We start from the raw sequence: 16129 nt of genomic DNA on the forward strand, positions 1-16129 counted from the left end.
CCCTAGTGTAAGAGAAGAGGGAGGAGGTGGGGGAACATGGACATCATTTGTGGGTCTCCCTTGCTACCCCTGTAGTCTACCTTGCTACCCCTAAAAAAAGAAAAAGAAAGTGTTTTTCCATTTTTATTTTTTACATTGAAGCTCCTGGGTTCTGGCCAGTGCCATGTGGCTCTTTGTTTCTGGAGTGGCTGGAATTTTGTTGAGGCCTCCTCAAAAAAACAGGGAGTTCCACAAGTGTAACACTTTGAGCAGTAACCCTAAATAAGAAAGAACAGGAATAACAAATATGTTTTGAAAGGTCGTGTCCTATCGCTTTCCGTGATGTCACTTCGGGGTCGGGTCAAATGACATCATTTCCTGTGATGTCATCATAGGTCAATGGTCATGTGATGTCACTTCCGCTACCCCTGGCATTTTGGGGAAATGACGTCCTTGTGGGGGAACAGAAGTATAATTAGTTGGGATGCAACGAATAGATGAGATTCAAGGAAGTATGCAAGTCGCAAAGCCTTTCATGGGAGGGGCAGCTAGACTAGCTAGAAGGTCGAGGACATGGAAGAAGAGATGAGTGGGTTAGACAAGAACTGCAGTCTGTAAAAGATAATGAGAGGGAGTAGTAAGAGCAGGGGGCAAGAGGGATGCATTTTAAGAAAATGGTAAGGAGAGAGCACAGGGAAAATGAGCTAAGGCAGAGGTATATGTAAAGCGGGGAAGGGGATGAACAGTAGCAGTATAAGGTGTAATGCAATACAGAACCACTGCAACCAACATGCTTTTTTCAAGTGCAAACAGGGAGCACAGGGTTGTGAGCAAACAAATTGCAGCTTTTAAAATACAAATAGGTATACAACAAAGGTAGAACAGAGCAATGCGTGAATAAAGTGAACCTTTTCAAGTGCAAAGAGCAAGCACAGGGTGCAAACCATCACACACAATGCAGCTGTTAAAATCAGGGTGCACTGGGCCAGGAGCGTCCAAAATGCAGTCTTTGAACTATAGGAAGAGGGCACAGAGCCATGAATGTCAAAATGCCGTTTTTAAAACACAAACAGGGAGCAGAGGGTTATGTACAACTAAAATGCAGCTTCGAATATATAACAAAAGAGCACAGGACTTTGAAAGACTAAAATGCAACGTACTTTTAGCATGCGGCATTTTCTGTTTTGCTCTGATATCCTTTGCCTTAGTACTGCCCATATAGTAAACTGTAGAGTGCACGTGTAAGCAAAGTCCATACGTTAACGCTCAAAACCAACTGCAATATTCATGTGCCCTACTTTCCTAGTGAGCTTATTCGAGACCATTTAATGATGGTGAAAAAGAAGGAACGAAAACCCCTAAGATTGTTAGTGCGGCACAGAGAGTTGAAAATGGCAGCTTTTAAAAGCTGTGACCCAGTTTATCCCAGTATTTTATTTATTTATGTAGCGCACCAGGCCGGCAAGCGCGTCAGAGCGCTGGACATATATTGTCACATACGAAGGTGTACAGAAAAAGATTGCCATTTAAAAAAATATACCAACAGATGCCAATGCCAAGATTCTGACATTTCCACAGAGTTGGGTGTGTTGCTAGCACCTACATTCACGTGAACAATAAGATAACTGAAGAGACATAGACTACTGTTCATGTAGGGTGTGATAAGTATGTGGAGTGGGGGTAAAAGACAATGCACTGGAGCGACGACTTCAAGCATAATATGACAATATCTGCAAAGATCCAGGTATTAGTACTTCTGTGTAGTGTCCCCTGTAATTATATTAGGTTTAGGGCAATGTGGATGCTACAAAACTATCCTAAAATGTCAATGTTTTAAATGTATATTATGAAGGTGTGCTCACCTCCCTTACTTACCTCCCACACCTATGCCTGCAAAGATTGGAAATATGCTTGAGCACGCTTCACATAGCCTTTGGGATGGACTGCAGCTGCAAGCAAGGCCAAGGAGGAGGCGTGGTGGCAGCAGGAAGTCAACATGCTCAGATGTTAGAGCTGTTGCAAAAGTAGTACCACACTGGACACGTGCCTGAGATGACCAAAACTGTGAAGGATTGCCGTCTGAGAATGGTGTAGAAGCCCTGGCTTTTTTTATTTTTTCAAGAATAGAATGATGCGGATAATTCTGTCTCAGAAAGGGTGGCCTGCTAACCAGACACCCTTATCAGCAAACTCTGTGGCAAAAGCATAGTGTACACCTGTGCCCTACTACATCAGTATCCTGATCTGCCGCGCCTGCACTCCAGTGCCACAAAGTAGGTTCAGAGTTCAAAGGTGCCCTCTTGACAGCTCTGGTGACAGATGCATATCCAAATCACTTCAGCACAGGGGCTGCATTTAGGATATGCACCACTATTCCCAAACCAAATAACTAGGAGATTTACTTTAAACATAAGCCATTTCCGAGGTTTAGGTATGATGGCTAATATTTCTCATAATTATTAAAGCCACACCTGAATCTGTATCAGACATGTGTCGACACTGTGAGCTAGCCTAGTCATGAACATGCTGTAAGTATTCCCTGAAGCCTGGCTGCCTTTTCTGCAACCTGCAAGGCCATAGCCAGTGGGGACTGCCTTATTTTGATCCTCTGCGAGGTCAGGTAACACCTCTATCAGAAAGATAGCCACTCAGCAGGTATTGTCCTGTGAAACAAGAATCAAAGGGCACACCCTACACCAAAGTACTGGCCTTGCACAAAGGTGTTGTTTACCAAAAGACCTTTGATGCTGTGGGTCTGAGATGGGGGTGGTTTAGTGTAGAGAGCAAGTGTATAAGGGTTGTACCGTCATGTTTCTCTTTGTACCTCTATTTTCTTCCTGTCTCCTCCACATCCTTGTTGGGATGCAGGTACAGCGTTCATACAGAGGCAAGAGGTTCAGACTGTGCAAACTCTATGAGCACAGAGTGTTCGCCTTGGTAGTTTGCACGCAGCACACATATCATTTTATAGTTAGCACTAACGCACTGTAGACAGCATTATGGGATGAAAGGAAAAGCAGCAACGATGTTGAAATGAAGAGGCTGAGGCCAAGTTATGTTGAAAGCACGCATCCAGTGGCAGCGAGTTATGCCACATTCTATTAGTATGAGATAGAACACAAAATATATTGTGTCATTTTGTATTTTGGGAACTCCTAGTAGCATATTAATGAGAGGCCCATGTGCCTGTTAGAACCACATATGGCACAAGGAAGCTGGCTTTCTGGATTTGGCCTGGTAGGAATTGATTCTGTTGGAAGAGAGCACATTATCCAATGTCTAGAAGCCCACAGTTTGGTCAACAAATTAGAATTTATTTTCTCTTCCTCCATGGTCAATGTTGTGAGTGCCAGAGCCAGGTGCTAAGTAGATAGTGGCTGATTTAAGGGAGCCACCTCAGCCACCTCAGCTGCAGGAGATGGGAATAGAATGTGGACAAGATGTATACTGCGGCTACAAAGACAAATCTTATGGGAACAGGGCATTGGTTGTCAGACATGGTGCCAGCTAACTTAGAGACATAAATACGAGAGTGGCGCATGGCTGTGTTGTTGTAAAGCCATCTGGATTCCCAGAAAAAAAGGAAGAAACATGTACTATGGCGGAAGTATCTTCCAAGATGGAAGTAGTACGAGGTGTGAAAGCACACATAAAATGTAAGGTCAAACGGGCCATCTGGGTCTGCCAAGTTGTTTGATCACATGAAGAGACCATCATATTCTCAAAGGGGTGTCTTGGTGCTATCCACGTCTCGAGCTGATCAAATCATCTCAATTAACAAAGAGGATCCATCAGTGTAACAGAATATATGATTAGCAGAGATCCATTATATCGTAGTGTTTTATGATGACTGCAACATTAAATCATATTAGGGCTGTGTTCTAGATAAATATGTATCCAATGGGGTAGCAACATATATGTGAATGTTGGGGGCTGTATAGGGTTTTATCCAATGGGAAAGGGGGGGTGTTTTTATCTGAGACGTTAATTCCACTGGTTTTCTGCTATAACAACGTGTGACTTGTATGCGGAATCCGAGCAAGAGTTTTTACTTCCAAGGAGCTGGCTACGCTCCCTGGCCAGATTTGCATGCAATACATCTTTTTATCCTTGTTATTTGCTGTGTGTTTTTTTTCCTGTTGATTGATTTGCGACTTGCCTTACATCCTCTAGCACAAAGCCATTTGGGTAAGCAAGCAAAGACCACTTGTCACAAGAATAGGGATTGGATCCCTTAAAGCAGATTTGCTTTTGGACGTTGGCCTATACAAGAGGGGGTCATCTGCTCCTTCTTTGATATACATTTGGACTTCAAGACTTAAGGAAGAATTAATTTGGACCTATTTTGGTAGAATTTACCTTTTCAAAACCCTCAGCCATTTAGGTGAAGAAGGATTTTAGGGCAGAGGCAAGTGCTGCTCCCTACCTTTCCCAGAGCACATTGGGTGACATTTGCTGAGGACCAGGACGTGCCACTCTGCCCCATATCTCCCTCAGCAAGTAGAGCAAAACTGAAAGGATTCAGCCTGTCCCAGAGCCCCTGCATTATGTCTCACAGCATCCGGAGGACAGGATCAGCCAAAGTACCCTGTTTTGCCACATCAAACCATTTGAAACGCATTAAAATTCTTTTTTCTGCACTTGAACCAGAGGGAGTTACCGGTTGGGCTTTTAGCATTGCATAGAACTTTGAAGTTTTCCTGCATCACACCTCTCAAACCGGTTTGCCACCTACGTAGCTTGCTGCAGAGCCTAGCAGGGCATGCTGTGTGCTGGCTGGGTACTGAATCTGTAGCTGCTGTAGTGTCTTCTGGATTCAGTATCTCCCTCTGTTCCCTGGGAGATGTTTAGTGAAGGGATCTTACTTCCCTCTTGGAGGTCCTGGCCTTCCTTCACTGTTTGAAGATGTAAGGCAGACTGTACCTTCAATAAGGGTCCAATGCTGAGTTCTTCTTGCTGCTCCTTGCAAAGTCTTCAGAGGATCTGCAAAGAGGGCTCAACCCTCCTTTAAAGCCAAATGGGCCACAGGGATTGGTGTAGGCTAAGCCTACCTTAATTAACCAAACCTGGTTCCCCACCAACAATCCCCTGTATGCATGAGGTCATAACCAGAGTGCTTTGCAACAGAAAAGGTAAAGCGGGGAAACATGTAATACTAAGTTCCACCCATCATCCTGTATGTTGTGGATCAAAGGCTATCTCTAGTTAATGGAGCTCTCTGGGATTCCTGATTGAAGCGTCAGGTCTCCCTTGAAACTGCAGCGAGACCAGAATTTCTGTCGCTGTCAATCTACATACCTGTACCTTCTGAATGGGGTCCCCTTGTGGGCATGACTACCGTAACACATACAGTCCAAGACATGATATTTCCCTGTCAATCAGTACTGGATGCAGTAGCTGGCATTAGGTTGACACACTGCACATGAAAGGTTGTTGGGGATTTCCTGTCTCCTTTATTAGCCTCTGCACCCAGACCCCATGTTGGCCAGTTTGAATTAAACTCTGATTAATATGCAAAGCTGAGATCAGCAATGGGGCTACACAAAAGGACAGGGACGATCCATGGAGTCTTTCATAGTTAATTAGGCTGGCCATGGCAAGGGGAAGGTTTAGCCCTCCCCCTTCTGATATCACATGGTGTAATCCTGGCTGTTATATCCCAACTAAATATAACAGAGGGGACTGCTCCTGTAGGATGTGTCCACCCAGAGTACACAGGTCTATATGTATGTCATGCAGTGAGCATAGGAAAATATGTGCAGATTAGCCCCACACATTTTTCGGAGTTTGATCATTTAAAATTTCAAAAAAGGCCCAGGTGAGCTCACACCCATTGTGTGGATGGTTCAATTGCTCACAGTAAGAGAGTGATATTTTTTCTAATGTCATTCAGCTTTATGGAGTGAAGATCTCAGGGAGATAAATGATGGTGATAACCAAGATTGTTGAAGTCGACATGAAGGAAAAAAGGGGGAGAAGGATGATAAGAATCGAGAATCGGTAATTGATTAGAATGAAGAACAGGAGAGGGCAGGACTGAAGAGAAAGCAGAGAAGTTGCGACTAAACGGAAGAGAGGAATTGAGGGCAATGAGAAAGGAAAAAGGGTTGAAGGAACACAGGTTGACCAGGATTAAGTCATAGGAAAAGAGGCAAGTAGAAGAAGGGGTGTAAATCAGGGAAGAAAGTGAATAAATAGTTATCAGAGATGGAAAGAGGATCAGCAAAGAGCATAGCTCCAGGAGAGAATGAAGAAGAAATGTGATCAAGGGATCAGCCACATAAGTCACCAAGAAGCAGGAAGGGAGAGACAGCAGGAAGGACAGCTGACAGAACAGAGTCAAGTTCTTCATAGAAAGTATCAGGGGTGGAGAGAGTGGCAGGTGTAGCAGTATTATCAGCGGTCATCCAAGTTTCAGTGATGCATAGAAAGTGAAGATTGAAGCGGAAGAATAGGTTTAGGGTGGAGTGTGCCTTGTTACAGATTGAGGGGTATTCCATAAGCCGATCGAGACGGAAGTAGGTGGGGAAGTAGAGACATTGGGTTAGAGCAGATTAGAAGGGTAGCAGTATTGAGGAATGAGATTAGGAGAGCAGTGAGGTGAACAGTGAATATGTATAGAGAGTCATATACTTGAATGGGGAATCGGTGTGACAGGGAAAAGATGCAGAAAAGAGACAGAAGGGGGTATATAAAAGAGTGTAGGAGAATAGGAAGAGATGGGAGAGTGTTAGTGCAAACATAAGTAAAAGCATAGATAAAACAGCGAGAAGTAGAGTACAAGTAAAGGTAGGTGTAGCGCTCCAGTATGAACAGGGGCAAACAGGGACAGTTAGTGCCCTTAGATCTGGGAGTCCTACTCAGATGGATTATAAAGTAGTATGGATGAGTCACATGATTATCACGTAACCTCACTGGGTGAATTATGGCACCGGTGGTAGCAGATTCAGGAAGGAGGGCCCATGGAAGGGCTAGGTGGCAGAGCTGCGAGTGGTGCAGGAACGTCCAGGTGGGTGCTGGGCCACATGACTATAAGGCCAGGACAGCAGGAGGTTGGACATACTCTACATTGGTCATTTGATCTGTTACATGACTGTGCGCCGGGTGGAGTGCAGTGGCAGTGGCTTAAAGATGGAGGGAACCCGAGAGGTGCAGGTGGCAAAGTTGTGAGAGGTCCATGACCTCAGTCAGCTGCCCTCACATCCAGGTAGGTGCTGGGACCTGGTGACTGTTAGGCCAGGCAAGGAGGAGGCAGCAAGCATTATGCAGCAGTAACATTATCCATCATGTGTCTGCCCCAATAGGATGCAGTGGTGGTAGAGGCTTCAGGAAGGAGGGATCAGGGCAGGTTTGTATGGCTGCACAGCAAGTTGTCCAGGACCTCAGGTGATTGCCCTCACATCCAGATAGGTGGTAGGACCAGGTGACTATAAGGCCAGGCCAGAGGGAGGCAGAAAATACTCTGCTGTGGTCACGTGGACCATCATGTGACTGCCCCGGTCGAGTGTAGCGGCAGCAGTGGCTTCAGAAAGGAGAGAGCAGGGGAGGTGCAGGAGTTGGAGAAGGAGGAGGCAACAAATACTTTGCAGCAGCCAAGTGATCCATCACATCCCTGTCCTGATGGGATGCAGCAGCAGCAGTGGCTTCATGAAGAAGGGAGCAGAGGGGATTTATATGGCAGAACGCCATTGGTTCAGGTGCTCAGGTGAGTGCCCTCACATCCAGGTAGGTTCTGGGGCCAGGTGACTGTAAGGTGAGGGCAGGAGGAGGCAGCAAATACTCTGCAGCAGTCATGTGATCTGTCACATGACCATGCCGAGTGAACTGTGGCAGCAGCGGCTTCAGGAAGGAGGCAGCAGAGGAGGTCCAGGTGCCGGAGGCATGAGTGATTCAGGACTGTGGGGTATGCTATCACATCCAGGTAGGTGCTGGGGCCAGATGGCATGCTGTAACAGGTCTTGGCAGTCCATAAAAATGTCCTCCTACAAATCTTTGAGCTGTAATGATGTTGGCAGTGCAGTTCTTCCATTGGTTCATTCCTATGCATAATAGAGCATCTGCTTTCTGTTTTTGACCCGGGGCAGATGGGTGATCACAAAAGTCTGAGAAAAATAGTGTCAAGCATAGTTGATGTGCCAAGAGTCTTCTTGCATATTTTAGGAACTGTAGTTTTCCGATAATCTGTGTAAATGATGATTGTATGTTTGGCTCCAAGAAGTTGATGCTGTCGCTCCATAAAAGCGGCCATGATGGCTAAGAGCTCCTTATCCATGATGAGATAGGTTACTTCAGGTGAGGCAAACGTTTTCTAAGAAAAGGACACAGGGTGAATATTTCATGTTTCATGATTATATTGCAACAGTACTGCTCCCATGGCGACGCAGGGGGCATCAATTTCCACCATGAACAGCACAATATATTCTGGATTTGGATGAAGTAGAATTGGGCCTGTAGTTAACTGGTTCTTTCAGGTTCAGAAGGCTTCTTTACTTCAAAGAAACTGCCTCCTCTTTTGTAGTAGGGTGGTGATTGAGTGTATCATGGTGGAGAATTCTATAAGGAAGTACTGACAGAAATTGGTGAAGCGAAGAAATCTCTGCACCTCTTTGACTGTTGTCAGTGAAGGCCACTGTAGATTTGTGTTTGGCTTTGGTTATCCGTCACCATCCGATGAGGTGTCAATATGAAACACAAGAACTCCACACAAAAGCGGTGAAAGGAGGACTTCTTGAACTTGGAAAAGGACTGATTCTTCCTTAGTTGGGTCAGACAACTCTCACATGATTGATGTGTTTGCTGGTTGCAGATGTTGCTAATGTAAATTATGGCACAGACTTCAAACAATATCATGAGCACAACATTCATAAAGTATTGGAAGGCTGCTGGGGCCTTTCACAATCCAAGAGGTTTTACTTGATATCTGATTAATCCATACTTTTCCCTAAAGTCAGCCTTCCATTCATCGCCCTCTTTTATCCTGGCTACCAGGTAGGCCCGAAGTAGGTATAATTTTGCATAAACTGTTGCATCATTGACCTGATTGAGTTACATGGGTGTCAGTGGATTGGATATCTTGGGTTGTGTGTTTCTAGCCAGGGCATTACGAGGATAAGACAAACTGAGGGGGATCAATCAGGTCTAATTGGATGTGCTATAACCACATGACAATCAATGAATTTTCAGTGCTGGATGTGACTAGACCTGAGGTAAGTTTGGAGCCATAAACTGACCATATCGTTTTAGGACTGGTCTTCAGAAAGGTGGGAATTTGCATTTGACAAGCAAATGATAGATCCATATAATTACCTATGGTGCAGCCGTCAGCATAGGTCAGAGCTCTAGCCATCCTGTCCTTGTGAAGAAACATGGTCACAGGAATTGTGTGATGAAAGGTCTAGGATTTATTTAAGCTTCTCAGGCGACCTGTACATTTGAAGGCCACTTAATTTCCAGATGTTTGCTCAGGACTTGTTTGTTCCAAGGCTCCTACGACCTTTTGAGGGTTCTTTGTCTTAGGCCAGCAGTCTCGCAATAAATTACCGATATTTCCACAATACAGACAGAGCTGAAGGTGTTTTTGTCGATCTCACTCTTTCTTAATAAGAGTACCCTGGACTTCCCCTCATTGCATAGGTTCAACAGTTTATTCACTGCTGTGGTTTCAAGGCCCTTTAAGTGAAGTAGCGCTCTATGGGATGGATGGGGATGCAGAATTTACTCTAACACCAATAATAAGACCGACTCAGGAAGTTGGCAAAAACATAACTGTTTTATTTGCAATTGTCTAAAACAGGGAGTACAACGTACATCAACAGACGTTCACTCAAGTCTTTTCAACTCACTCACATAAAAAATTACATTTATATAGCAAAGATTCATCATACGTGATATCATACTACATGGCAAAATAAAAAAACCTACTTGGGGTTATGATAGGCTTAAGGAGAACATCTAGGTATACGTTCTAGGGGCGCCAGAATTGTGAATGGATCTCTAAGGTCAGGTAGACAGCTATGCCCGCCCCAAGTGCAAGTCATGTTTGCTGTCATGAAATACACAACGTTTCATTGGCTTTCAAACTATAGGGCTCTTCACTACATGGCCCTCTATGATTGGTTGGCATGCTTGTACCCTTCTGGAATATTCCACTCGCTAGCAGCATGGAAGCTGGTACCCCAGCTGCTGCAGGGTTGGACTTGACCGTGCCTCCCCACCCAATTAGCCCATCATCCATCATCACTCCTACTGTCTGCCATTTGAATTAGTCTTTAAACTGGTCCTTGCAAAGTATCACTGCACTTGAGAATAGAAGGGAGTGTGAGCATGCTCTTATTTTCAAGTCTCAGGACCTCATTACACGGTAGGCGGTGGACCAAGGTGCTAGTAGCACCTTGGTCCATGCCAGTAAAATACTGGCATCGCCTTGGAGGAAAGGGGAATTACCGCCCTATTCCAAGGTTGGCGAGGCAGTAATTCCCCCTTCCCCCATTGGCCTTCCTCATTCCCATTTTTGCTCCATAGGGCTCTATGGGAATGGGGAAGGCGCTAATTACGGTGCTGCAAATTGCGGTACCGTAATTAGCACCCTGGTCCCTTTGCGGGTGGGTTTTTAACGCCTGCTAAATAGCAGGCGTTACAGTACCAACCCGCAAAGGGACCTCGTAGGAAGGCGCTAAGGGTTTACCGGTACCGGTGCCCTTACCGGTAAACCCTTACCGCACTACGTGTGATTAGGCCCTCAGTGTAGCTTGCCCAAAGTCTATTTTCGTCTAGACCATGTGACAGGAAACCGTGTTTTAAGCTCCTTCTCCATATTTAACACTATTAAATTAATAAAACCTGTCACTTCTAGTGTTTTTCCATTACACCTCAAAAGGAGCTTGCCTCGCTTCTCACGTTTATTGTATCTTCTCGAATAGATAACTAGTTTCTTGGCTGCCCCAACCCTTGACACCGGGCCAGACAACCTATCTTGAATCTTCCCTCGTTGTCATCTATCTTCTTCTACTGCACCACACTTTCAGTCCTTCTGTTCATGGGGTCCTAGTTTGCTAAAATACGTTGTGGAATATCCAGATTCTATACACACTTATATATATATTGGCGGCACCGCCTGCAGTCTATTCCCTACGTATAGCCAGCCTTATGATTTCTTAGTCTACTTGTGTTCAGCATCTGTACAATTATAAAACAGCTTGCATTTTCTTCAGTGCTCTCCGCATGTGCAATCTTCATTCTGCACAGGAAATGTTGTTCAATTCTTTACTTCGCCATCAGATTCTATAAGGTCTATATACTTTTCATTGCCATCTCCTTTGGGTGAGTCCTTTCTGCGTTATGTGACGTCACCAGTCTTCTGTTTCATCCAGAACCCCCTTTAAAAGAGCGTCATTTATCCGTTGGTACATCATATAGGGTTTTCTCAATGGATAACTTGTTTCGAGGACTCTTCGCAGTATAGGGACCATTGTTGCCGTTGTGTATGCCATAATTTCCAGTTTCCAACATATAGGAAAAATGTGGGCAGGACTTTCTGGTAGAGGCACTTGGCTCCACCTCTACACTCCCCCCTCTGGTTGATTCATCGATAACTCTCCCATCAGTCTTCACATATAGACATCCTCAGCTGAAAAAGTGCTTCTTTGTAGGCCATATCTTCATTACTCATTTCAGATATACTGCTGATTTTACATGGTCATCCACACACCAGGTCATGTGACTACACTGTCCATTCGGGCTGCAGTAGATCCATCTTCCCACATACTTCTTGTGGTTTCATGGATAAAGGAACTTTGTTCCCTCAGGTGCTATATACTTTCTGATTTCTTCATCATTCAGCTCTTTGGGTCCAAATCCTGTCTCGACATCAATCATGATCTTCATTCCTACTGCTTTCTTTGCTGACTTCTTACACTGTGTGATTATTATTCTGATCACACAGAATCCAAACATGATCATCACCAACAATGCTCCGAGGAACTTGAAAATATTCGCCATCCATTGTGGAACCCATGAGAAGATCGATGCAATGTCATCTTCAATATCTTCTACTTCCTCTTCCATCTTGATATGCAAGTTTGTCAACATCATTATGGCCTCTGTCAAGGTCCCATTCTCCTCATCATGAGAAGCTATGAATGTGCAGCATGATTCTCTGATTTTGGCACAAAAACCTCCATCCAGGGCTGTAATCATACCCAAGACATATCTATTCTGCAGTGTCATCAATCTTATGGCTCTCAACTCTACTTTGATAGCATTCAATCCCTTTCTGGTAGTGTTGATCATCTGCAGGATCTCCCATCTTGTAATCTGTAACAATTTGGCTTTGGCCATCGTCTGGATCCCTGGCATGAAGATTGTCGCAAATACTGCCGAAGTCTGGCTGAACAAACTGTGTTTTTACAGAATAGAATCAAAGGCTTCTATCGATTTGGCTGAAAAGTGGTTCTCCCTCTTTGTTCGAATGAGAAATTCAACTGATCTCCACTTTCTCAACTGAGCATCTGCTTTTGGAAACTCTTCAATGTTCAAGTCACTCTTCAGGATTACCAATGCTAGAACATAAACAATCACTTTAGATCACAGCCCGGCCCGGTCCCTGGGCAACTTCATGTATTTCTGGAACCACAGGCCCAATAGTGGTCCATTATCACTATTGTTCCATCCTTCATTCCTGGTAAATCGAAAATTTGACCACACTGTTGATTCATTCTCACTTTTCTTGTGCCATTGTTTCTGAAACCTAGTTCTGCACTGGCAAGAGGCACTATCTGCAGCAGGCCTCCTTTATCATCAACCCATGTCAGCAATTTTGAAAATTACAGTCACTGATGTTTGCATTCTTTCTCTGCAGTATTTATAACTGGCTCATAGTATCTTATAAGTGCTGGTGCCTTACACACAAACAGGCCTTCCTCACATCCATCTGGAGAAAGTACTACTGTTCCCTTGATTTGCAGCTGACCTCTCTCCTTGCATCTTCGTATTTCTTCAAAGCTCTTTCCTTGACAATTGAGTTTTTTGTCTATTTCCCATCTGATTCCTGCTCCCTTTATTCCAGGCTGTCCATATCTTATCACATGATCTCTGGTGTGTGCTCTCACTCTTGTCTTCAAATCTTGCACATAATCATCTTCTTCTGGAGCTGTCCACTCAGTCACCCACACCAAGAATGCTGCCTGTTTGACCCTGGAACTGACCTCTCACATGACAGAGTGCAAGGTGCGTCAGGCAGTGAGATTTCTGGGCTTCTACTTCTATAGCTATGAATATCTTGGAATTCCTCATAGCATAAAGTAGGAGAGCACAAACATAGCAACTCTCCTTGGATGTTCTTTTTCCCACCTCATTCATGTGCTGATACCACAAGTTATACACCAAATGTGCTGTACTGTCTCGATAATTATTTAACACATAGTTATCTTCCCTTGTATTTCTCGTGTGTCTTCCTCTTGCAGGGAAGGTGCATGCATAATGCTCATGAAGTACATCAATAAGGGTCCTTCCTACAGGGGGAATCATGGGAACACTTGTCAGAGAAATGGGTGACCTTACATTTGTCACTGGTGTAGGGATAATCACAAATGGCCTTGTCTTTCTGCAACAGATAATTCTGCATAAGTTACCAGAGTGGGAAAAATCAAAGACACTTCTACCTTAATTGGGCCAATGAAATAGACATTATGAATTAGTAAAATCAGAAAAACTACAATAAATGATGAGCATGCATATATTATGCACCAATACATCAGTGCCCATCATTTACGATTTTTCCACACATCGTTGAGTTTGTTCACTTTCCGAAACTGTACCACTCCCAAAACTCCTCATGGTACCTGTGTACTGCTTTAGGGAAGGAAAATATATTTTTAATCAGGCATCCTTGTTAAATGATCAGGTAACTGCTGGATCTGTTAAACACAAGTAACATCCTAATTGCAGGGCCATTTATAGGGTCATGCAGAAAAACACATATATTAGTACTACGCCCAACAAGATTAGGAAAAGCTCGAAGTATGTATACAAAGACAGCGAGAACTAGTCTATGGGTATCTGCATCTGACAGGACCATGGGATTATCCAAAGAGAAACTCAGTGAGGAATGAATCTGGAAACTGCTCACATTTCCGGTCGTCAAACTCAAATTCCAGACTTGGCATATTTATCACATCAACACTTTCTAAAGTCCAGCTCAAAGATTCCTGTGACTCGAAAACTTTTCCTTTGCACTCCTGCAATAATATCTAAAGAGTGTCCGGTGTGAGTCACAGTCCAAATGCACACTTGCATTTATTTAATCAGCAATCTTAGCGTCCTTCTTCCTCATCATCAATCGAGTCTGCAAGTGCTGAACTTCTTCTTCTTGTCTTGCTCAATGGTTGGGGGTGCGTCGGTCTCACCGTTGTAAGGTTTTACATCACTGAAGTGGATCTATGCGCGCCTCCCTTGGACTTTTACTGCTGAGGGAGTAACGTTCTCCCCAATATAGAGACCACTAAAACGGGGCTTGTGCCACTTCCTTGTGAAGTTATGCACTAGGACTGAATCTCCCACAAACAATTTAGGAACAGGAAATAGTTCTTGAAGTCTGATTGCTGAATGGTCATCATCTGAGTCCTGAGACTGACATGCCTTGTGATTGAGTTGATCTGAAATGACAGAAATACTAGTGGTCATACATGTCAAATAAGCACATAACTAATTTCCTAACATTTCTGCAGACTTCTGGGCATTACTTCTGCTCCTCAATGGCAGAGACAAAGGCATTCTCATTCAGCTCCCTGTCACTAGCTTGTGGGGTGTGAGGTGGTGGTCCGACCCAGGCTGATTCCATAATGCATATAATGCAAGGGGCAGGCAATACAGCCATCCCTTCTTCAATGTCAATTTTCACTTTGCCTATTCTCTCCTTAAGGAGACCGCTGAGTCTCTCACATTACCCGTTCGCTTGCAGGTGATAAGCAGAAGAAAACTTGTGTTTTATACTAAGCAGTAGGCTAATCTGCTCAAATACTTCATTAACAAAATGGTGCCCATTTTTGGATCTCAGCACCTCACATAATCTCCCTCTGGGAAAGACTTCTCAAACTAAAACCTTCACTGCACAAGTGGCATCAGGGTGTGCACAAGGACCTGCTTCAATCCACCTAGAAAAGGGACACACCACCACTATCATATACCTATATCCACTACATCCTTGCAGTATATAAACATAGTCAATAGGTTAATGCTGAACATGACCGTTCGGTTGAGGAATCACTCCTCTGATCATTCACAGTGTATGCCCTGTGGTAAACTTTTGACATACGATGCAATTTACTACATAAAATGCAATGTGTTCTAACAGGTTTGGTACGAACCAGTACTCTGCAATAGCTGCTGCAAGGCTTTCCCTAGTTACATACGCAGGGTAGTGCAGCTGTTCAAGCACTACCCTTAACAAGGCTACAGGCATCCCTGGCTTTCCAGTGCTGTCCTGTCACCACAATGCTAAAGGGGGCGATAAAGAACGCCCCCTTCGTTTCCAGAATTCTTGCTCTTCATGTGGTGCACTGCCTTGAATCTCCATCAACTGTGTTCTTGATAAATGATTAAACCCTTCATTTACAATCATAATTGTGGCTACTTTTTCCTTTACATCTGGAATATCAAAACTTGAAATATCTGGTGAATATGCAACCCTCTTCATCTGCGGCTTCATTCCCGCTAGAGATAAAGTCAATTTGCTGAGTATGTGCTGCACATTTACCTGTTGCAATGGCTACTGCGAGTTGTAGTGCCTTAATAAGCCTGTCCAATAATGCTGCATGTTGCACTGGTGTGCCGTCTACTCGGAGGTAGCCCATCCTTTTCCAACGTGCTGGCCCTGCGTGCACGGTTGACATCACATAGGCGGAGTCACTATACACCATCACTTCCTGCCCTGAATTTTTCTCGGGTGTGACAATAAGTGCCACCAATTCTGCTGCTTGTGCTGAAAAGTTTCTTACCACAGATGAACCAGAATGCCTTTCCCCATCAGTTTGATCAATTTTTGAAGACCCATCAATAAAGAGAATCTCTGCCCCTGCTAGCGCATTTTCCTTTACTCGTGGGATGTCATCATAGAATTCCTTGTAGGTAGCGCAATCATGCACAAGCTCACCCT

The sequence above is a fragment of the Ambystoma mexicanum genome, chromosome 1q (assembly GCF_040938575.1).
Source record: "Ambystoma mexicanum isolate Mex_15411 chromosome 1q, UKY_AmexF1_1, whole genome shotgun sequence".
In the NCBI taxonomy this organism is placed as follows: Eukaryota; Metazoa; Chordata; class Amphibia; order Caudata; family Ambystomatidae; genus Ambystoma; species Ambystoma mexicanum.